Source organism: Bombina bombina, chromosome 5, assembly GCF_027579735.1.
Source record: "Bombina bombina isolate aBomBom1 chromosome 5, aBomBom1.pri, whole genome shotgun sequence".
NCBI classification, from domain to species: domain Eukaryota; kingdom Metazoa; phylum Chordata; class Amphibia; order Anura; family Bombinatoridae; genus Bombina; species Bombina bombina.
The window spans coordinates 101,111,238-101,136,807 of NC_069503.1; the positions used below are offsets into that span (position 1 = coordinate 101,111,238).

Genomic DNA, 25,570 nt, shown 5'->3' on the forward strand with positions numbered 1-25,570 from the left:
TCAGCCAATCAGATTTTTCCTACCTTAATTCCGATTGGCTGATAGAATCCTATCAGCCAATCGGAATTGAGGGGACGCCATCTTGGATGACGTCCCTTAAAGGAGCCGTCATTCGTCGCAGTCCGTCGGTGAAGAAGGTGGTTCCGCGTCGGCGGAAGGAAGATTCAAGACCCGGCTTGGAAGATGACTTCGTCCGGATAGAAGACCTCTTCAGCGCCTCTTTGAAGATGACATCGGCCGGATCGAAGACTTTTCTTCAGCGCCGCCTGGATGATGACTTCATCGGATGGAAGATTTCTTCAGCGCCGCTTGGAGGATTAACTTCTTCCGCTCCGGATGTCCTCTTCAGTTCCATTGGAGGCTCGGCTGAGTGAAGACAACTAAAGGTAGGATGATCTTCAGGGGATTAGTGTTAGGTTTTTGTAAGGGGGGTTTGGGTTAGATTAGGGGTATGTGGGTGGTGGGTTTTAATGTTGGGGGGGGTGTATTTTTCTTTTACAGGCAAAATAGCTGTTTTCTTTGGGGCATGCCCCCACAAATGGCCCTTTTAAGGGCTGGTAAGGTAAAAGAGCTTTGAAATTTATTTAATTTAGAATAGGGTAGGGCATTTTTTTATTTTGGGGGGGTTTGTTATTTTATTAGGGGGCTTAGATTAGGTGTAAGTAGCTTAAAATTGTTGTAATATTTTTAACATGTTTGTAACTTATTTTTTTATTTTTTGTAACTTAGCTTTTTTATTTTTTGTACTTTAGTTAGTTTATGTAATTGTATTTAATTGTAGTTATTTGTAGGTAGTTTATTTAATTAATTTAATGATAGTGTAGTATTAGGTTTAATTGTAACTTAAGTTAGTATTTATTTTACAGGTAATTTTGTATTTCTTTTAGCTAGGTAGTTATTAAATAGTTAATAACTATTTAATAACTATTCTAACTAGCTAAAATAAATACAAAGTTACCTGTATAAGAAATAAAAATCCTAAGATAGCTATAATATAATTATTAATTATATTGTAGCTATCTTCGGGTTTATTTTACAGGTAAGTATTTATTTTTAAATAGGAATAATTTATTAAAGTATAGTGTAGTGTTAGGTGTAATTGTAACTTAGGTTAGGATTTATTTTACAGGTAAATTTCTCTTTATTTTAGCTAGGTAAGCTATTAAATAGTTAATAACTATTTAATAGCTATTGTACCTAGTTAAAATAAATTGAAAGTTACCTATAAAATAAAAATAAATCCTAAGATAGCTAGAATATAATTATTATTTATATTGTAGCTATATTAGGGTTTATTTTAAAGGTAAGTATTTAGTTTTAAATAGGATTCATTTAGTTAATAAGAGTTAATTTATTTAGATTTATTTAATTAATATTTAAGTTAGGGGGGCGTTAGGGTTAGGGTTAGACTTAGGTTTAGGGGTTAATAATTTTATTACAGTGGCGGCGGCGTAGTGGGGGGCAGGATAGGGGTTAATACATTTATTATAGGTGGCGACGGTGTAGGGGGGGCAGATTAGGGGTTAATAAATTTATTATAGGTGGCGACGGTGTAGGGGGGGCAGGATAGGGGTTAATACATTTAATATAGGTTGCAGCGGGTTCAGGGAGCGGCGGTTTAGGGGTTAATACATTTATTATAGTTGCGGTGGGCTCCGGGAGCGGCGGTTTAGGGGTTAATATGTATAGAGTAGCTTGCGGTGGGCTCCGGGAGCGGCAGTTTAGGGGGTAATAACTTTATTTAGTTGCGGCGGTGTAGGGGGGACAGATTAGTGGTGTTTAGACTCGGGGTACATGTTAGGGTGTTAGGTGTAGACAGCTCCCATAGAAATCAATGGGATGTCTGTCAGCAGCGAACTTGTACTTTCGCTATGGTCAGACTCCCATTGATTCCTATGGGATCCGCCGCCTCCAGGGGTGGCGGATTGAAAACCAGGTACGCTGGGCCGTAAAAGTGCCGAGCGTACCTGCTAGTTTTTTGATAACTAGCAAAAGTAGTGAGAATGTGCCGCACTTGTGTGCGGAACATCTGGAGTGACGTAAGAATCGATCTGTGTCGGACTGAATCCGGCGGATCGATGCTTACGTCACAAAATTCTACTTTTGCCGGTCTCGAGCCTTTGATAACTAAGGCGTATCAGCCTCGCCACAAATACGATGCGGAATTCCAGCGTATTTGAGGTTGACGGCTTGATAACTAGGCCCCAATGCATTTATCTGTGATCAGTAAAAGGACACAAAACTACAATAAGAAATGAATGCCCTATTGCTTACATATAACTTAGTTAAAACCAGAGCAGTAATGCACAACTAGCAGTTAGCTAAACACATATGTGTGTACCCACCAATCCCCAGCTAGCCCCCAATAGTGTAGGATATGAACATATTAATGTCAACAAAGGATACAAAGAAAAACAGTTAATTTGAAAATAGAAGTGAGTTTAAAGGTACAGTCTACTCCAGAAAGTTTATTATTGTTTTCTTAAAAAAAGATAATCCCTTTATTACCCATTCACCAGTTTTGCATAACCAACACTGTTATATGAATTGACTTTTTAACGCTGTGATTAACTTGTATCTAAGCCTCTGCAAACTGCCCCCCTATCTCAGTGCTTTTGACAGATTTGCATTTTTGCCAATCAGTGCTGATTCATAAATAACTTCACGGGGTGTTGGTGAGCACAATGTTATCTATATTGCGAATATGAATTAGCACTGTGTAGCTGTGAAAAAACTGTCAAAATACACTGAGATAAGAGGCAGCCTTCAAGGGCTTAGAAAATAGCATCTGAGACTACCTAGGTTTAGTTTTCAACAAAGAATACCAAGAGGACAAAGCAAATTTAATGATAAAAGCAGGGCCGGACTGGGAGTAAAAAGCAGACCTGGAAAAATTAGTGACCAGACCTATAGTGTGACTACATGTATGTATGTATGTATGTATATGTGTGTGTGTTCGTATATTTATGTGTGTGGTGTGTGTGTGTGTTTTTCGCAAATATATATATATATATATTTATTTATTTTAGTGCACTGGTCTGTGTCGTGATGTATGATCCATAGTACCGGTGACTGGCTTGCGGCTGCTCTCCCATGTGGCCTCCTACTAGTCTCCCTCCTGACTATGTCACATGTGACTGTTTGTGACTACTGACCTAGCTGACCCCCACAACATTCCATCACCCAGTATGAGTGACAGTCACAGGGGGGTAGTTATCAAGCCGTCAACCTCAAATACGCTGGAATTCCTCAGCGTATTTGTGGCGAGGCTGATTCGCCTTAGTTATCAAAGGCTAGAGACCGGCAAAAGTAGAATTTTGTGATGTAAACTTCGATCCGCCGGACTCAGTCCGACACAGATCGATTCTTACGTCACTCCAGATGTTCCGCACACAAGTGCGGCACAATCTCACTACTTTTGCTAGTTATCAAATGACTAGCAGGTACGCTCTGCACTTTTCCGGCCCAGCGTACCTGGTTTTCAAACCGCCACCCCTGGAGGCGGCGGATCCCCTAGGAATCAATGGGAGTCTGACCATAGCGAAAGTACAAGTTCGCTGCTGACAGACAACCCATTGATTCCTATGGGAGCTGTCTACACCTAACACCCTAACATGTACCCCGAGTCTAAACACCCCTAATCTGCCCCCCCTACACTGCCGCAACTAAATAAAGTTATTACCCCCTAAACCGCCGCTCCCGGAGCCCACCGCAAGCTACTCTATACATATTAACCCCTAAACCGCCGCTCCCGGAGCCCACCGCAACTATAATAAATGTATTAACCCCTAAACCGCCGCTTCCTGAACCCGCCGCAACCTATATTAAATGTATTAACCCGTATCCTGCCCCCCCTACACCGTCGCCACCTATAATAAATTTATTAACCCCTAATCTGCCCCCCCTACACCGTCGCCACCTATAATAAATTTATTAACCCCTATCCTGCCCCCCACTACGCCGCCGCCACTGTAATAAAATTATTAACCCCTAAACCTAAGTCTAACACTAACCCTAACGCCCCCCTAACTTAAATATTAATTAAATAAATCTAAATAATATTTCTATTATTAACTAAATTAATCCTATTTAAAACTAAATACTTACCTTTAAAATAAACCCTAATATAGCTACAATATAAATAATAATTATATTGTAGCTATCTTAGGATTTATTTTTATTTTACAGGCAACTTTCAATTTATTTTAACTAGGTACAATAGCTATTAAATAGTTATTAACTATTTAATAGTTACCTAGCTAAAATAAACTGAAATTTACCTGTAAAATAAATCCTAACCTAAGTTACAATTACACCTAACACTACACTATACTTTAATAAATTATTCCTATTTAAAACTAAATACTTACCTGTAAAATAAACCCTAATATAGCTACAATATAAATAATAATTATATTGTAGCTATCTTAGGATTTATTTTTATTTTACAGGTAACTTTGTATTTATTTTAGCTAGTTAGAATAGTTATTAAATAGTTATTAACTATTTAATAACTACCTAGCTAAAAGAAATACAAAATTACCTGTAAAATAAATCCTAACCTAAGTTACAATTAAACCTAATACTACACTATCATTAAATTAATTAAATAAACTACCTACAAATAACTACAATTAAATACAATTACATAAACTAACTAAAGTACAAAAAATAAAAAAAGCTAAGTTACAAAAAAACATAATTTATGTAAGAACTTAACTGATAAATTAATTTCTTTCATATTAGCAAGAGTCCATGAGCTAGTGACGTATGGGATATTCCTACCAGGAGGGGCAAAGTTTCCCAAACCTCAAAATGCCTATAAATACACCCCTCACCACACCCACAAATCAGTTTAACGAATAGCCAAGAAGTGGGGTGATAAAAAAAAGTGCGAAAGCATATAAAATAAGGAATTGGAATAGTTGTGCTTTATACAAAAAAATCATAACCACCAAAAAGGGTGGGCCTCATGGACTCTTGCTAATATGAAAGAAATGAATTTATCAGGTAAGTTCTTACATAAATTATGTTTTCTTTCATGTAATTAGCAAGAATCCATGAGCTAGTGACGTATGGGATAATGACTACCCAAGATGTGGATCTTTCCACGCAAGAGTCACTAGAGAGGGAGGGATAAAATAAAGACAGCCAATTCCTGCTGAAAATAATCCACACCCAAAATAAAGTTTAATGAAAACATAAGCAGAAGATTCAAACTGAAACCGCTGCCTGAAGTACTTTTCTACCAAAAACTGCTTCAGAAGAAGAAAACACATCAAAATGGTAGAATTTAGTAAAAGTATGCAAAGAGGACCAAGTTGCTGCTTTCCAAATCTGATCAACCGAAGCCTCATTCCTAAACGCGCAGGAAGTAGAAACTGACCTAGTAGAATGAGCTGTAATCCTTTGAGGCTGAGTTTTACCCGACTCGACATAAGCATGGTGAATTAAGGATTTCAACCAAGATGCCAAAGAAATGGCAGAAGCTTTCTGACCTTTTCTAGAACCGGAAAAGATGACAAATAGACTAGAAGTCTTTCGGAAAGACTTAGTAGCCTCAACATAATATTTCAAAGCTCTAACAACATCCAAAGAATGCAACGATTTCTCCTTAGAATTCTTAGGATTAGGACATAATGAAGGAACCACAATTTCTCTACTAATGTTGTTGGAATTCACAACCTTAGGTAAAAATTCAAAAGAAGTTCGCAACACCGCCTTATCCTGATGAAAAATCAGAAAAGGAGACTCACAAGAAAGAGCAGATAATTCAGAGACTCTTTGGGCAGAAGAGATGGCCAAAAGGAACAAAACTTTCCAAGAAAGTAATTTAATGTCCAATGAATGCATGGGTTCAAAAGGAGGAGCTTGAAGAGCCCTCAGAACCAAATTCAAACTCCAAGGAGGAGAAATAGACTTAATGACAGGTTTTATACGAACCAAAGCTTGCACAAAACAATGAATATCAGGAAGATTAGCAATCTTTCTGTGAAAAAGAACAGAAAGAGCAGAGATTTGTCCTTTCAAGGAACTTGCGGACAAACCTTTATCTAAACCATCCTGAAGAAACTGTAAAATTCTCGGAATTCTAAAAGAATGCCAGGAAAAATGATGAGAAAGACACCAAGAAATATAAGTCTTACAGACTCTATAATATATCTCTCTAGATACAGATTTACGAGCCTGTAACATAGTATTAATCACAGAGTCAGAGAAACCTCTTTGACCAAGAATCAAGCGTTCAATCTCCATACCTTTAAATTTAAGGATTTGAGATCCTGATGGAAGAAAGGACCTTGCGACAGAAGGTCTGGTCTTAACGGAAGAGTCCACGGCTGGCAAGAGGCCATCCGGACAAGATCCGCATACCAAAACCTGTGAGGCCATGCTGGAGCTACCAGCAGAACAAACGAGCATTCCTTCAGAATCTTGGAGATTACTCTTGGAAGAAGAACTAGAGGCGGAAAGATATAGGCAGGATGATACTTCCAAGGAAGTGATAATGCATCCACTGCCTCCGCCTGAGGATCCCGGGATCTGGACAGATACCTGGGAAGTTTCTTGTTTAGATGAGAAGCCATCAGATCTATTTCTGGGAGTTCCCACATTTGAACAATCTGAAGAAATACCTCTGGGTGAAGAGACCATTCGCCCGGATGCAACGTTTGGCGACTGAGATAATCCGCTTCCCAATTGTCTATACCTGGGATATGAACCGCAGAGATTAGACAGGAGCTGGATTCCGCCCAAACCAGAATTCGAGATACTTCTTTCATAGCCAGAGGACTGTGAGTCCCTCCTTGATGATTGATGTATGCCACAGTTGTGACATTGTCTGTCTGAAAACAAATGAACGACTCTCTCTTCAGAAGAGGCCAAGACTGAAGAGCTCTGAAAATTGCACGGAGTTCCAAAATATTGATCAGTAATCTCACCTCCTGAGATTCCCAAACCCCTTGTGCCATCAGAGACCCCCACACAGCTCCCCAACCTGTAAGACTTGCATCTGTTGAGATTATAGTCCAGGTTGGAAGAACAAAAGAAGCCCCCTGAATTAAACGATGGTGATCTGTCCACCATGTCAGAGAATGTCGGACAATCGGTTTTAAAGATATTAATTGAGATATCTTTGTGTAATCCCTGCACCATTGGTTCAGCATACAGAGCTGAAGAGGTCGCATGTGAAAACAAGCAAAGGGGATCGCGTCCGATGCAGCAGTCATAAGACCTAGAATTTCCATGCATAAGGCTACCGAAGGGAATGATTGTGACTGAAGGTTTCGACAAGCTGAAATCAATTTTAGACGTCTCTTGTCTGTCAAAGATAGAGTCATGGACACTGAATCTATCTGGAAACCTAAAAAGGTTACCCTTGTCTGAGGAATCAATGAACTTTTCGGTAAATTGATCCTCCAACCATGATCTTGAAGAAACAACACAAGTTGATTCGTATGAGATTCTGCTAAATGTGAAGACTGAGCAAGTACCAAGATATCGTCCAAATAAGGAAATACCACAATACCCTGTTCTCTGATTACAGACAGAAGGGCACCGAGAACCTTTGTAAAAATTCTTGGAGCTGTAGCTAGGCCAAACGGCAGAGCCACAAACTGGTAATGCTTGTCCAGGAAAGAGAATCTCAGGAACTGATAGTGAGCTGGATGAATCGGAATATGCAGATATGCATCCTGTAAATCTATTGTAGACATATAATGCCCTTGCTGAACAAAAGGCAAGATAGTCCTTATAGTTACCATTTTGAATGTTGGTATCCTTACATAACGATTCAATATTTTTAGATCCAGAACTGGTCTGAAGGAATTCTCCTTCTTGGGTACAATGAAGAGATTCGAATAAAACCCCAGCCCCTGTTCCAAAACTGGAACTGGCATAATTACTCCAGCCAACTCTAGATCTGAAACACATTTCAGAAATGCTTGAGCTTTCACTGGGTTTACTGGGACACGGGAAAGAAAAAATCTCTTTGCAGGAGGTCTTATCTTGAAACCAATTCTGTACCCTTCTGAAACAATGTTCTGAATCCAAAGATTGTGAACAGAATTGATCCAAATTTCTTTGAAAAAACGTAATCTGCCCCCTACCAGCTGAGCTGGAATGAGGGCCGCACCTTCATGTGGACTTAGAAGCTGGCTTTGCTTTTCTAGAAGGCTTGGATTTATTCCAGACTGGAGATGGTTTCCAAACTGAAACTGCTCCTGAGGATGAAGGATCAGGCTTTTGTTCTTTGTTGAAACGAAAGGAACGAAAACGATTATTAGCCCTGTTTTTACCTTTAGATTTTTTATCCTGTGGTAAAAAAGTTCCTTTCCCACCAGTAACAGTTGAGATAATAGAATCCAACTGAGAACCAAATAATTTATTACCCTGGAAAGAAAGGGAAAGTAGAGTTGATTTAGAAGACATATCAGCATTCCAAGTTTTAAGCCATAAAGCTCTTCTAGCTAAAATAGCTAGAGACATAAACCTGACATCAACTCTGATAATATCAAAAATGGCATCACAGATAAAATTATTAGCATGTTGAAGAAGAATAATAATATTATGAGAATCATGATCTGTTACTTGTTGCGCTAAAGTTTCCAACCAAAAAGTTGAAGCTGCAGCAACATCAGCCAATGATATAGCAGGTCTAAGAAGATTACCTGAACACAGATAAGCTTTTCTTAGAAAGGATTCAATTTTCATATCTAAAGGATCCTTAAAGGAAGTACCATCTGCCGTAGGAATAGTAGTACGTTTAGCAAGGGTAGAAATAGCCCCATCAACTTTAGGGATTTTGTCCCAAAACTCTAATCTGTCGGACGGTACAGGATATAATTTCTTAAAACGTTTAGAAGGAGTAAATGAATTACCCAAATTATTCCATTCTCTGGAAATTACTTCAGAAATAGCACCAGAAACAGGAAAAACTTCTGGAATAACCACAGGAGATCTAAAGACCTTGTCTAAACGTTTAGATTTAGTATCAAGAGGACCAGAACCCTCAATTTCTAACGCAATTAGGACTTCTTTAAGTAAAGAACTTATAAATTCCATTTTAAATAAATATGACGATTTATCAGCATCAACCTCTGAGACAGAATCCTCTGTATCAGAAGAATCATTAGAATCAGAATGATGATGTTCATTTAAAAATTCATCTGTATAAAGAGAAGTTTTAAAAGACTTTTTATGTTTACCAGAAGGAGGAATAACAGACATAGCCTTCTTAATGGATTCAGAAACAAAATCTCTTATGTTATCAGGAACACTCTGAACATTAGATGTTGATGGAACTGCAACAGGTAATGGTACTTTACTAAAGGAAATATTTTCTGCATTAACAAGTTTGTCATGACATTTAATACAAACAACAGCGGGAGGAACAACTACCAAAAGTTTACAGCAGATACACTTAGCTTTGGTAGTTCCAGCACCAGGCAGCGATTTTCCAGTAGTATCTTCTGACTCAGTTGCAACGTGGGACATCTTGCAATATGTAATAGAAAAAACAACATATAAAGCAAAATTGATCAAATTCCTTAAATGACAGTTTCAGGAATGGGAAAAAATGCCAGTGAACAAGCTTCTAGCAACCAGAAGCAACAAATAATGAGACTTAAATAAAGTGGAGACAAAATTGACGCCCACAATATTTGGCGCCTAAATGCTATTAGCACCAAAAATGACGCCACATCCGGAACGCCGACATTTTTGACGCGAAAAACGTCAAAAATGACGCAACTTCCGGCGACACGTATGACGCCGGAAATAGAAAAAAAATTTCGCGCCAAGAAAGCCCGCACCAAGAATGACGCAATAAAATGAAGCATTTTCAGCCCCCGCGAGCCTAACAGCCCACAGGGAAAAAGTCAAATTTTAAGGTAAGATAAAAATGATATATTCAAATGCATTATCCCAAATATGAAACTGACTGTCTGAAATAAGGAAATGTTGAACATCCTGAGTCAAGGCAAATAAATGTTTGAATACATATATTTAGAACTTTATAAAAAAGTGCCCAACCATAGCTTAGAGTGTCACAGAAAATAAGACTTACTTACCCCAGGACACTCATCTACATGTTGTAGAAAGCCAAACCAGTACTGAAACGAGAATCAGCAGAGGTAATGGTATATATAAGAGTATATCGTCGATCTGAAAAGGGAGGTAAGAGATGAATCTCTACGACCGATAACAGAGAACCCATGAAATAGACCCCGTAGAAGGAGATCATTGAATTCAAACAGGCAATACTCTCCTCACATCCCTCTGACATTCACTGCACGCTGAGAGGAAAACCGGGCTCCAACCTGCTGCGGAGCGCATATCAACGTAGAATCTAGCACAAACTTACTTCACCACCTCCATAGGAGGCAAAGTTTGTAAAACTGATTTGTGGGTGTGGTGAGGGGTGTATTTATAGGCATTTTGAGGTTTGGGAAACTTTGCCCCTCCTGGTAGGAATGTATATCCCATACGTCACTAGCTCATGGACTCTTGCTAATTACATGAAAGAAATAAAAAAATAAGTTACAAACATTTTAAAAATATTACAACAATTTTAAGCTACTTACACCTAATCTAAGCCCCCTAATAAAATAACAAACCCCCCAAAATAAAAAAATGCCCTACCCTATTCTAAATTAAATAAAGTTCAAAGCTCTTTTACCTTACCAGCCCTTAAAAGGGCCATTTGTGGGGGCATGCCCCAAAAAGTTCAGCTCTTTTGCCTGTAAAAGAAAAATACAACCCCCCCAACATTAAAACCCACCACCCACATACCCCTAATCTAACCCAAACCCCCCTTACAAAAACCTAACACTAATCCCCTGAAGATCATCCTACCTTGAGTCGTCTTCACTCAGCCGAGCAGCGATGGAACCGAAGTGGACATCCGGAGCGGAAGAAGTTAATCCTCCAAGCGGCGCTGAAGAAATCTTCCATCCGATGAAGTCATCATCCAGGCGGCGCTGAAGAAGTCTTCGATCCGGGTGATGTCATCTTCCAAGAGGCGCTGAAGAGGTCTTCTATCCGGGCGATGTCATCTTCCAAGCCGGGTCTTGAATCTTCCTCCCGCCGACACGGAACCTCCTTCTTCACCGACGGACTACGACGAATGAAGGCTCCTTTAAGGGACGTCATCCAAGATGGCGTCCCCTCAATTCCGATTGGCTGATAGGATTCTATCAGCCAATCGGAATTAAGGTAGGAAAAATCTGATTGGCTGATGGAATCAGCCAATCAGATTGAGCTTGCATTCTATTGGCTGATCGGAACAGCCAATAGAATGCGAGCTCAATCTGATTGGCTGATTCCATCAGCCAATCAGATTTTTCCTATCTTAATTCCGATTGGCTGATAGAATCCTATCAGCCAATCGGAATTGAGGGGACGCCATCTTGGATGACGTCCCTTAAAGGAACCTTCATTCGTCGTAGTCCGTCGGTGAAGAAGGAGGTTCCGCGTCGGCGGGAGGAAGATTCAAGACCCGGCTTGGAAGATGACATCGCCCGGATAGAAGACCTCTTCAGCGCCTCTTGGAAGATGACATCGCCCGGATCGAAGACTTCTTCAGCGCCGCCTGGATGATGACTTCATCGGATGGAAGATTTCTTCAGCGCCGCTTGGAGGATTAACTTCTTCCGCTCCGGATGTCCACTTCGGTTCCATCGCTGCTCGGCTGAGTGAAGACGACTCAAGGTAGGATGATCTTCAGGGGATTAGTGTTAGGTTTTTGTAAGGGGGGTTTGGGTTAGATTAGGGGTATGTGGGTGGTGGGTTTTAATGTTGGGGGGGTTTGTATTTTTCTTTTAAAGGCAAAAGAGCTGAACTTTTTGGGGCATGCCCCCACAAATGGCCCTATTAAGGGCTGGTAAGGTAAAAGAGCTTTGAATTTTATTTAATTTAGAATAGGGTAGGGCATTTTTTTTATTTTGGGGGGGTTTGTTATTTTATTAGGGGGCTTAGATTAGGTGTAAGTAGCTTAAAATTGTTGTAATATTTTTAACATGTTTGTAACTTATTTTTTTATTTTTTGTACTTTAGTTAGTTCATGTAATTGTATTTAATTGTAGTTATTTGTAGGTAGTTTATTTAATTAATTTAATGATAGTGTAGTATTAGGTTTAATTGTAACTTAGGTTAGGATTTATTTTACAGGTAATTTTGTATTTCTTTTAGCTAGGTAGTTATTAAATAGTTAATAACTATTTAATAACTATTCTAACTAGCTAAAATAAATACAAAGTTACCTGTAAAATAAATATAAATCCTAAGATAGCTACAATATAATTATTATTTATATTGTAGCTATATTAGGGTTTATTTTACAGGTAAGTATTTAGTTTTAAATAGGAATAATTTATTAAAGTATAGTGTAGTGTTAGGTGTAATTATAACTTAGGTTAGGATTTATTTTACAGGTAAATTTCAGTTTATTTTAGCTAGGTAAGCTATTAAATAGTTAATAACTATTTAATAGCTATTGTACCTAGTTAAAATAAATTGAAAGTTGCCTGTAAAATAAAAATAAATCCTAAGATAGCTACAATATAATTATTATTTATATTGTAGCTATATTAGGGTTTATTTTAAAGGTAAGTATTTAGTTTTAAATAGGATTAATTTAGTTAATAATAGAAATATTATTTAGATTTATTTAATTAATATTTAAGTTAGGGGGGCGTTAGGGTTAGGGTTAGACTTAGGTTTAGGGGTTAATAATTTTATTACAGTGGCGGCGGTGTAGTGGGGGGCAGGATAGGGGTTAATAAATTTATTATAGGTAACGACGGTGTAGGGGGGGCAGGATAGGGGTTAATAGGTTAATATAGGGTGCGGCGGGTTCAGGGAGCAGCGGTTTAGGGGTTAAACTATTTATTTAGTTGCGGCGAGGTGAGGGATCAGCAGGATAGGGGTTAATAACTTTATTATAGAGGGCGACGGTGTAGGGGGGCAGGATAGGGGTTAATAGGTATAATGTAGGTGGCAGCGGTGTCCGGGAGCGGCGTTTTAGGGGTAATACATTTATCAGAGTTGCGGCAGGGTCTAGGAGCGGCGGTTTAGGGGTTAGTAACTTTATTGAGTTGCGGGAGGCTCCGGGGGCGCCGGTATAGGGATAGAACAGTGTAGTTTAATGTGAGTGCTTAGTGACAGGCTAGCAATAAAGCTGGGAAAAAGCAGAAGAGCAGCGAGATCGGATGAGTGATAACTCTCACAGTCCGCTGCTCATCGCCCCGCAGCTTTTTGACAGCTTTATTTGATAACTTAGGCGAACGTATTCAAGATCCGCGGCGGCGAAGGTAGGCGAGCTTAGGCGGGCGTATTGGGTCGGCGAAGGCAGAAAAGTAGACGGCTTGATAACTACCCCCCATTGTCAGTAACTGATTGTGGTTATTGGTTAAGTATTACCAAAGCAACTAGCGTGAGTGGCCGCGGCACTGCCACATCATCTATGCAAGCTGAGCTGCACTGTGGCGGCCGCTCCATTCCCGACTGCCTCAGCGGCTCACATACATTACATGCAGACGTAGTAAATGCTGCAAAATGCCTGAATGAGTTTCTGTGGCTGAGCCTGTCAGTCTGTGCTGCTTGCCTGTTCTCCCTCACACAGCTGAGCTTCGCTGGCAGATTGCTGCTCTCCACACACAGCCACACTGCAGCTGCTTCTGCGGCCCACATGGATTTTTCCAGCACCCCAATCCGGCTCTGGATAAAAGTAAACTGGAAATTTGTTTGAAATTACATGCTCTACCTGAATCATGATAGTTTAACTTTGACTTTTTTTTCCCTTTAAGGAGTTAACACCCTGTGTACCTCACTCATTTAGTGAAGGGGTTAAATATTTGCACTGAGAAGCTCTCTGTGCTGGTGAAGGGGTTAATACAAAGTGCAACTCTATTCTCAGTGCTAGTGAAAGTGCTAATATATATTGTATAGCTTTATGTATATAGTGTAGCTGTAATGTACCAGTAGAGGATATGACAGTGACAATCTGCTCAGTTACTAAATTTATGAATTTGCAGAACTTAAAGGAACATAAAACAGGTTGAGATCTGTGCATATCCTAAAAGGGCTAATTTATTAAAAATAGTTTGCATACAAAAAATTGTTTAAAAAAGAATTTTAAAATAATTTTCAAAAATAAGCAAACTGAATTACATAGCTAAGCTGCCTGGAGCTGCCAACTCCACTCCCCCTTATCAGTGTTTAGTAGGGTTGCCACCTCAGCCATGTTTTCCTGGACACTTATGAGTTACACATGCTGCAGGGAGGAACATGTATTGCGTTTCTGGACAGCACTATTCATATTCCTCCCTGTACACCCTGCAGCATGTGTAACTTATAAGTGTTCTGTATTTTAAGGGATGGAAACCCTAGTGTTTAGACACAGGCATGGTATTTCAACTAAGTTCACAGCTTCTAGGCATGCTCCTATTCACTTTTGCATTCTATCAAAATAACAATATATATAGATACAGCCATAGAAGGAAATGTGTGGGGTAGTTAGAGCTTTACAATTTAGAAACTAAAAAGAAAGGGTTGCACAGGGCGCAAACACCGCAGAGGGTGCCGCGGCGCTCAGCAAGGGTTGCCAGGTCAACCAGCTGCCCAGTACATTTTTAATTGAATTTTAATTGAAAACCTGGATATTTTAGCACCCTAAAGTAGCATCCATTTATCCTTTGTCCAGGGCAAGTGAGGAACTGCATGATTTCTATAAGTCCTCCTGCATGGGGTTGACAAGGAGGAGATTTTACAATTCACAGGTCTCCGTTTGCTGCGGAGGAGGGGCATCACACAGAGGAGTCTGTGGTGTGTGTGGTTTCCTTCTCCCTACACATAGGCAGAAGAGAGGTGAGGATTATCTAAACCAGGGGTCGCTAACCTTTTGGACCTCAGGGACCACTAAACTCACAATTTTGAATCCCGTGGACCACTAACATGAATTGTTTTAAAAAAGGTACAAACCTCTATAATGTGTGTGTATATGTATGTGTGTATCTATGTATGTATGTAATATATAACATAATTTATGCTTACCTGATAATTTTTTTTTTTTTTCCGGATATGGTGAGTCCATGGAATCATCAATTACTAGTGGTAATATCACTCCTGGCCAGCAGGAGGAGGCAAAGAGCACCACAGCAAAGCTGCTATATATGTCACTTCTCTTACCCATAAACTCCATTCATTCAACCAAAGGGAAAAAGGAAAAAGAAGATAACACAAAAGTGTAGAGGTGCCTGAGGTTTTAGTTAAAAATAACTGTCTTAAAATAAAGGGTGGCCCGTGGACTCACCATATCCGGAAATAAATTTATCAGGTAAGCATAAATTAAGTTTTCTTTCCTAAGATATGGCGAGTCCACGGAATCAATTACTAGTGGGAACCAATACCCAAGCTAGAGGACACAGATGATTAGGGAGGGACAAGACAGGTAACCTAAACAGAAGGCACCACTGCATGAAGAACCTGTCTCCCAAAAGAAGCCTCAGCTGAGACAAAAATATCAAATTTGGAAAAAGTATGCAGAGAGGACCAAGTTGCAGCCTTGAAAATCTGTTCTACAGAAACTTCCTACTTGAAAGCCCAAGGAGAAGGGACAGCCCTAGTGAAATGAGCGGAAATTCTCTCAGTAGGCTGCTGTCCAGCAGTCTCATAAACCAAACGCATTATACTACTCAACCAAAGAGAAAGAAAAGTATATGAAGCTCTCTGACCTTAATATTTCCCAGTGAAACAAACAGCAAACAGGCGACAATCCTTAATCATCTGTAGATAGAAAATAAAAGCACTCACAACATCAAAGTTGTGCAACAAATGTTCCTTATGAAAAGAAAGATAAGAACACAGAGAAGGAACAACAATTTTCTGATTAATATATATATCCGAAACCACTTAGGAAGAAAACCTAACTAGTACTAATAACTGCCTTAACTGCATGAAAGATAAGATAAGGCGAATCACACTGCAAAACTGAGAGCTCTGAGACTCTGCAAGCAGAAAAGATATGAATGAGAAACAAAACCTTCCAAAATAACAACTTAATATCTATGGAAAAAAAAAGACTCAAACAGAGCCTACTGCAAAACTTTAAGAACACGGGCAAAACTCTAAGGGGGAGCAACTGACTTAAACACAGGCCTGATGTAGACCAGTGCCTGACAAAAAGATTGCACATCTGGCACGTCCACCAGATGCTTATGTAGCAAAAAAGACAATGCAGAAAACTGACCCTTCAGGGTAATGACTGGCAAATCCTTCTCCAGACCACCCTGGAGAAAGTATAAAAAAATCAGAAAAAACCCTGCTTAGACAAAACTAAGCGTTCAATCTTCAAGCAGTCAGCTTCAGAGGTTTAGATGAAAGAAAAGACCAAGAATCAGAAGTCCTTCCTCAGAGGTAGTCTCCAAGGTGGAGAGACGACATTTCCACTAGGTCTGCATATCAGATCCTACAAGGCCACGCAGGGGCTAATAAAATCACTGCCGCTCTCATCTTAAAATACGAGTAATGACTCGTGGAAAGAGAAAAAGGTATTCAAGACTGAAATCCAAGAAAAACATCAGAACATCTATCAGGACGGTCTGTGGATCACATCATCATAAACCGTACCTTTGAATATTGGCGTTCTGTCAAAATGCCCACAGAAGCCAACTCCTGAAACCCCCCATGTGAGGGTCTTCCTAGAGAACACTTATGGATGGAAATGCTCATTCCCAAGGATGAATTATCAGTCTGTTTAGAAGTCCGACTCCCAATTGTCCATCCCTGGAAAGTGGATGACCGACAGCAAATGTGAGCTTCTTCCCACTGAGCAATCCAAGTCACCTCCTAAATGGCTAAGGAACACCTTGTTCCTCCCTAATGGTTGATATAAACCCTAGAGGTGATATTTTCCGTCTGGAACAAAGCTACGGACGACTGAGGTCAAGTCATCAGAGCATTGCAAATTGCTCTCAACTCCAAGATGCTTAAAGAGGAGAGCAGACACTTCAGAGTCCATAATCCTTAAAGACCCAGACAGCTTACCAGCCCAGCAGGTTGGCATCCGTGTTCACATCACCCAGAAATATCTCCAGAAACACGCGCCCGGAGAGAGATACCCCTGAAAAAATACTACGGAAGAAAGTCTTTTGTCATCTGATCTAAATCTATCCTTTAAGACAGATCCGAAAGTTCTCCATGTCATGAAAAATAGCAAAAGTGTCCATGGAATACCATCAGACCAATTCCCTCCATACACAGGGTCACAGAAAAGTGAAGAAAATCAACTGCAGCTAAATCCAAACTCTGGTTGCAAGATGGCTAAGCTATCCACCAGCCACTAAAACTTACTGTTGGCCGGACAGAGGCCGCTAAAACTTACTGTTGGCCGGACAGAAGACTGCAGAGTGGGGAAAAGGAATAAATCCTTGATTTTTCTGACCTCTGAAAGACATCTCCTAGATAAAGAATTAAATAAAGGTCCAAGCATACCGCACCTGGTGTTCCCAGGCGGTCTCCCATCCAGGTACTGACCAGACCTGACCCTGCATAACTTCTGAGATAAAACAAAATCGGGTGCATTCAAGGTATTGTGGCGGTAGTCCCAAATAAATTACCCTTGTGGATAGAACAAGGGAACTCTTCTCCAGATTCATTTCCCATCCCCGGAAAAGAAGATTGGACAAGATCTTTTAAAAGATAGTTAGCTCAAAGTCAGGATGATACCTTAACTATATATTGTCCAGAAAAACACACTTGCAAAAGGTCTGACTGGGATGGTGCAAACAAAGAAAACTAGAGAAGATTCCGATTAAGGAAACATCAAATCTCTCAGGTCTAAGTTCGTTATGAACAGGCCCACTAGAACCAAAGGAGAAAGGATACTACTTTGAAGGACAGAATCTGAAAAATATGAGGTAAATACCTATATTCCGTTCCCAAACTTGGACTGGAACTGTCACTCCCAGAGATGAAGACCCTGAATCCAGTTCAAGGAATGCCTCTCATCCTACTTGGATTGCAGATACTCTAGAAAGAGAAATCTGCCCCTGGAAGGAAAACAAAGTATCATCCTTAAAAGGAGACACTAGTAGCGTGTATTTGGAGGAAACAGAAATAATTGAATCTGTAACTGCAGAACTATAAAGCCTAGGTTGTACCACTAAACCACAGGTAGGCTTCTCAGTTGACCATAAATTTCAGCCACAATGCCTGGCGACTAGTACATCAAGTCTAATAAGACAAGACATTGTTCTAAATGAACAATTAAACCTCCAACTTCTTACCTATATCAGAAAGAAAACTAGATTATCTCCACAGAGATCTAAGTTCTCTGATTAAAAGTAGAAAGTTCCCTTCTACTATAGACACTGTGCATTTCAAGAGAGATAGCGACAGGAAATCCTAAAAAGGACGTGAGACAGGGAGAACCAGCACTATAGTGCTTGGCCACCTAAATATCCCCAGATTCTCTATAACAATCCTGTGAACATCTCACAGCACGTCTAGAACACTTCCAGAGAGTAAAGAAAAATATAGAACTGATAAAGTTCACAAAACTACAAAGGAAAGACAACGATAGGGATCGGTGTCATCCAGTCAGCCAAGACCTCCTGACAATATTAGAGGCTTTGAAGCAAACAACTGAAGGATACCACTTAAGTAACAGATGGAGGAATTATACAGTCCAGATCTGGGATTTCAGCCTCAGAAACTACCGGCGAATCCTCCTCACTAATTTGGAAGAAGAGAAACCTGCGTAGCAGCATGTGGAGCACAAACCCTCTTATCTGAGACTTAAAATATCCTCTTGTCTTTTCTTTTGAAATAAAAGAAAACAGGCCAAGCCACAGATACCGCAGAAGATACCTGAGCAAATACACTCCTCCAGGAGATTGAGGGGAACCACAGGGCGCTGCATGTGATGCCATATACTGTAAGCTTGGGACATAAAAGGAGAAAGCTGTGGCAGTGTCTTAACAGCAACATCCTTGGAGACACGAAGTTCAAACCAATCTGTACATTTAATAGCATTTGCAAAATCAGAGGTACAGAAAAAATAAATGTTTAAACCAATTCTTAATTGAGCAAACATTCCACATAACTTCAGCATCAGTAGAAGGAATTATACTGCCTGAATCTGAAATTTCACCCTCAGATGCACCCGAAGGCCCATATTTATCAAGCTGCGAATGGAGCTTGAAGTTCAGTGTTTCTGGCGAGTCTTCAGACTCGCCAGAAACACCAGTTATGAAGCAGCGGTCTGAAGACCGCTGCTCCATAACCTGTCCGCCTGCTCTGAGCAGGCAGACAGACATCGCCGGAAATCAACCCGATTGAGTACGATCGGGTTGATTAACAACTCCCTGCTGGCGTTCGATTGGGCGTGAGTCAGCAGGGGGCCGCATTGCACCAGCAGCTCTTGTGAGCTGCTGGTGCAATGTTAAATGCAGAGAGCGTATTGCTATCCGCATTTAGCAAGGTCTTGCGGACCTGATCCACACTGTCGGATCAGGTCCGCAAGACCTTTAATAAATAGGGGCCAAAGAATCTTCATCCTCAGACTCATGAGAGGAAATACTTTGATTAGCCACTTCAGGATCAGAAACCTGTTTCTTTAAATTTCCTTTTGCGTTTCCCATGCAGCATGGGAAAAGCAGACAGCGCCTCAGATACCGCAGAAGATACCTGGGCAGTAATATCTTTGCAAAATAACTCCAGACGGAGCATGAGAGGAAACGCAGGGCACTGCATGTGCAGATGAATAGGATTGGGACGCTTGAGGAGAAAGCTGTGGCACATTTGAAACAGGAGGCGCCTTAGCTAATGATGGCTCAGGGTCAAAAAGTCTATTTCTATAAGCTAAAGTTTTTTCAATACATGAACAAAAAGGTACTGGGGGTTCCACCTGGGCATCAAAACATAAGCTACAGGTAACATCCTGAACAGCCTCCTGATCCATAATACAAAAAGAAGCAAATAAAAAAATAAAATAAAAAAAAAATAACTTTTTTTTATCTTTTAACAAAGGATATAATACAGAACCAAATAACGTTCTTAAATAAATGTTCCCTTTAAATTTACTAAATCAAGAAAACATACCACAGGCAACACTCTACACCTCAGCAGAATTACTGAGGTGCCCTACCTGTCCTGCAACCCTCAGCAAACTGAGAAAAAAAACGATCACGTTTACAATCCGGATTTCCAGAGAAGCAAAAACAGCAAGAAGCCTTTTAAACAGCAGAGCCATATGAAATATGGACACCTCACTCTTACAGGAAGTGAAAAAAAAAGAGCCAAAAAAACCTCTGACATCACAGAATCAAAACCTCCCTAAAAGGGGCGGTCCTACAGCTGACAAAAAAAGCCATTTAAAAAAAACAAAACTTTCTTGAATAACAGGCTTAAAAACAAACAATACCCCCCCCCAAAAAAAAAGTACATAGTCTGTTACTAAAAACAGATCCTCACTGAGCCATCAATAAAATAAATAACTCCTCACACTAACAGTGCCTGCAAAAACTGCCATAAAAGCCTGCACCCTGACAGGAATAAAAAAAATATGTCCCCCTGCAGCGTTTCAGCTGAATAAGTGCTAAATTTTTCCCTGCTACATAGAAAAATAAAACTGGCACTTACCTCAATATTTATCTGTCTGGCAGCAGGACAGCTCACCTGGTTTGAGAGGATGCCATCCCTCACATGGACCTGTGGAAATACAGAAAGACTGAATAAACTTACTCAGGCTATCTAAATAGGGCAGCAAAATGTTTTGGGAAAACGCAGTGAGGATTGTACCCTACAAGTTCCCAATGGCTTAAAAGCTACCATTGCCCTACTGAAGAGACTGACATGGGCTAAGGCTACTCTGCTTTAAAATAAAAATATATTGATTGTAGATCAGACACCAAAACTTCACCTCCTCCTTGCATTGCAGGCAAATAGAATGACTGGTGGTTATGGGTAAGGGAAGTTACATATATTGCAGCTTTGCTGTGGTACTCTATGCCTCCTCCTGCTGGCCAGGAGTGATATTCCCACTAGTAATTGATGATTCAGTGGACTCACCATATCTTAGGAAATATATATATATATATATATATATATATACACACATATATATATATAAGCAGCAGGAGAGCACTCTCACTTCAAAATTCAATGTGCCAGGGTGCATACAAAAAGTGAATAATACCAATGAACAAATGGCTGCACTCAATGGTCCTTTCAATCAAAATATTTATTTATGTGACGTTTCGGGGACCGTATCCCCTTCCTCAGTCCAGTGAGTGCAGCCATTTGTTCATTGGTACATATATATATATATATATATATATATATATATATATATATATACACACACACACAGAGCGTCCCCCTCTTGCAGCAACTCCAAACACTGTTACTGTAACTGCAGATAATGGGAAATAGAACTCAGCCGGCCAATGGTTGCATTCAGCTGAGGTTCAAATGCAGCGACAACTGATCGTTCACCTTGCAACCCTATGTGATCTCTACACAGGTCCAGGTTCCCGTGTTGCAGCCCTCCAAACTTGCCAGCAGCAACCATAGCTCCTAACAGGGTGTGTAAGATCCCAAAGCAGGGCCTGTATCCAGCCCGCCGTCTGTTGGAATGGCACATCCTAATGGCCTGTAGAGATCCTCTATTGGTCCGGATAGCGCTAAGACTCAGCTGGACGAAATCAATGAAGTATCAAATGGCAGAAATCAGCGAGTCTCATAGAGCAAATAAATAAAAAAAAATGTTCTTTATTTCAAGGTATCAGCATAAAAGCAAATAACCCCTCACAGCCAGGAAGAAAAATATTTTACGCGTTTCGGCAGCCCTCTGCCTTATTCATGGACCTAACTACTATGATAGTAGATGATACTTAAATACACCTCAGGTGTAGTCAGGCCCTGGCTGTGTTCTTAAAGGGACATAACCATATAACATTGAGAAACAATCAGCATGTATAGGAGTACATAATTAGAGTTAAAGACATAGGTAATTGAACAAAACATAAACAGTCATCATATATAATGTTTACATTGTAAATATACATATGTCTACCAGCAATCCAGCTTAATGTTTTTGACAAAGAAAAAGAAGAGCAACATCATCGACTTTTCTTAAAAAAACAAATCTCAGTTCAAATGTACTCATACCTGGTAAACCCCTGAGTGCTGGTACATACCCCTATTCTTAAACCGGACATCATAACCAAATTCATAGGGTGATCTTCAAAAGTATGCAAACACAGGTTTCAAAACATTAATAGATGAAATTCTGAATAACTTATGTGTCTTGCATCAAATAAGCACCTACACTAAGTATCACAATTGTATTAGTAGTAGGGCTACCTTCAAAAAACACGTGAACACAAGTATCTAGCTACTCCTAATGAAATTCTATATAACATAGTATATAACATTGAATGAACGCCTATAATCAAGTGTATGGACCTGAATTCCGATTGGCTGATAGGATTCTATCAGCCAATCGGAATTAAGGTAGGAAAAATCTGATTTAATCAGCTAATCAGATTGAGCTTGCATTCTATTGGCTGTTCCGATCAGCCAATAGAATGCAAGCTCAATCTGATTGGTCCTACCTTAATTCCGATTGGCTGATAGAATCCTATCAGCCAATCGGAATTCGAGGGACGCCATCTTGGATGACGTCACTTAAAGGACCCGTCATTCGTTGTTAGTCCGTTGGTAGAAGAGGATGGCTCCGCGTTGGCTCGTCTGAAGATGGCTCTGCTCCGCTCCGCTCCGCTCCGGATGGATGAAGATTGAAGACGCTGCCTGGATGATGACTTCAATCGGATGGAAGACTTCTTCAGCGCCCCTTGGATGATGACTTCAGTCGGATGGAAGACTTCTTCAGCGCCCCTTGGATGAAGACTTCTGCCGCTGCGGATCTCCTCTTCTGTTCCATCGGTGGTCGGCTGGCTGAAGACGGCTAAAGGTAGGATGATCTTCAGGGGGGTAGTGTTAAGTTTATTTAAGGTGGTTTGGGTTAGAGTAGGGGTGTGTGGGTGGTGGGTTTTAATGTTGGGGGGGTTGTATTTTTATTTTACAGGCAAAAGAGCTGTTTACTTTGGGGCATGCCCCGCAAAAGGCCCTTTTAAGGGCTGGTAAGGTAATAGAGCTGTTAACTTTTTAATGTAGAATAGGGTAGGGCATTTTTTTATTTTGGGGGCTTTGTTATTTTATTAGGGTGCTTAGATTAGGTGTAAGTAGCTTAAAATTGTTGTAATATTTTTGAAATGTTTGTAACTTATTTTTTTTATTTTTTGTAACTTAGTTTTTTTTATTTTTTGTACTTTAGTTAGTTTATTTAATTGTATTTAATTGTAGTTATTTGTAGGTAATTTATTTAATTAATTTAATGATAGTGTAGTGTTAGGTTTAATTGTAACTTAGGTTAGGATTTATTTTACAGGTAATTTTGTATTTCTTTTAGCTAGGTAGTTATTAAATAGTTAATAACTATTTAATAACTATTCTAACTAGCTAAAATAAATACAAAGTTACCTGTAAAATAAATATGAATCCTAAAATAGCTACAATGTAATTATTAGTTATATTGTAGCTATATTAGGGTTTATTTTACAGGTAAGTATTTAGTTTTAAATAGGAATAATTTATTTAATAATAGTGTAGTGTTAGGTGTAATTGTAACTTGGGTTAGTTTTTATTTTACAGGTAAATTTGTCTTTATTTTAACTAGGTAGCTATTAAATAGTTACTAACTATTTAATAGCTATTGTACCTAGTTAAAATAAATTGAAATTTGCCTGTAAAATAAAAATAAATCCTAAGATAGCTACATTATAATTATTATTTATATTGTAGCTATATTAGGGTTTATTTTAAAGGTATTTATTTTTAAATAGGATTAATTTAGTTAATAAGAGTTATAATATTTAGATGTATTTAATTAATATTTAAGTTAGGGTTAGGGTTAGACTTAGGTTTAGGGGTTAATAATTTTATTATAGTGGCGGCGGTGTAGGGGGGGCAGGATAGGTGTTAATAAATTTATTATAGGTTGCGAAGGTGTAGGAGGGGCAGATTAGGGGTTAATAAGTTTAATATAGGTAGCGGCGGGGTCCGGGAGCGGCGGTTTAGGGGTTAAACAATTTATTTAGTTGCGGCGGGGTCCGGGATCGGCAAGATAGGGGTTAATACATTTATTATAGGTGGCGGCGTTATAGGGGGGGGCAGGATAGGGGTTACTAGGTATAATGTAGGTGGCGGTGGGCTCCGGGAGTGGCGGTTTAGGGGTTAATACATTTATTATAGTTGCGGCGGGGTCTAGGAGCGGCAGTTTAGGGGTTAATAACTTTATTTAGTTGTGGGGGGCTCCGGGGGCGCCATTATAGGGGGTAGAACAGTGTAGTTTAGTGTGGGTGCTTAGTGACAGCTTGTCAATAAAGCTGTAAAAAAGCCGAAGAGCAGCGAGATCAGATGAGTGATAACTATCACAGTACGCTGCTCATAGCCCTGTACTTGGTGCGCGGCTTTTTGACAGCTTTATTGATAACTTTGGCGAGCGTATTCAGGTCCACGGTGGCGATGGTAGGCGAGCTTAGGCGGGCGTATTGGGGCCGGCGATGGCAGGTAAGTAGACACGTTGATAACTAGAGGCCTTAGTGTGTCTGACTGAGGTTAGGTACATTTTAAGATATAAAAGAATTAACAAATAAACCACAGCCCCCCTATTTGTCAAATAAAGTCACCCCCTCTTCAAGGACTAGGAGGGCTGCCTCATAAAATAATAGGGTCATGCATTAAGAATCACATAACCTAACCTTTATTATTAACTATAGGGGATATGCAATAAATGGCCCAATACATTAGAGGCAGACACACAAAAATCATCCATATACTCATGCAACGGAGCTTTCCTTAATTGGTAACCCCTCCAATATTTTTATATATAGAGATATGGAAAAGCTAAATAGCTATTTATTCAGAATTTCATCTAGTAATGTTTTGAAACCTGTGTTTGCATACTTTTGAAGGTCGCCCTATGAATTTGGTTATGATGTCCGATTTAAGAATAGGGGTATGTACCCAGCACTCAGGGGTTTACCAGGTATGAGTACATTTGAACTGTGATTTGTTTTTTAAGAAAAGCCTGTGTTTCTCTTCTTTTTCTGTCTTTTTCTTTGTCAAATGTCAAAAACATTAAGCTGGATTGCTGGTAGACATATGTATATTTACAATGTAAATATTATATATGATGACTGTTTTGTTCAATTACCTAAGTCTTTATCTAATTATGTACTCCTATACATGCTGGTTGTTTCTCACTGCTATATGGTTATGTCCCTTTAAGAACACAGCCAGGACCTGACTACACCTGAGGTGTATTTAAGTAGCATCTACTGTCAGAGTAGTTAGGTCCATGAATAAGGCAAAGGGCTGCCGAAACGCGTAGGACGTTTTCCTTCCTGGCTGTGAGGGGTTATTTGCTTTTATGCTGATACCTTGAAATAAAGAACATTTTTGATTTAATTTCGCTTTGAGGTTTGTTTGTTTTTCTATATGTAATTAT

At 39.6% G+C, this 25,570-nt stretch overlaps 1 protein-coding gene and 1 pseudogene across 1 annotated transcript in view; one reads left to right on the top strand and one right to left on the bottom strand.

Annotated features, from left to right (window-relative positions):
* Nucleotides 1–25,570, top strand: part of LOC128661357 (uncharacterized) — a 246,692-nt gene that overhangs the window by 90,002 nt on the left and 131,120 nt on the right. The gene's annotated exons all lie outside the window — the stretch shown is intronic.
* LOC128661816 (uncharacterized) lies at nt 17,481–17,599 on the bottom strand (annotated as a pseudogene).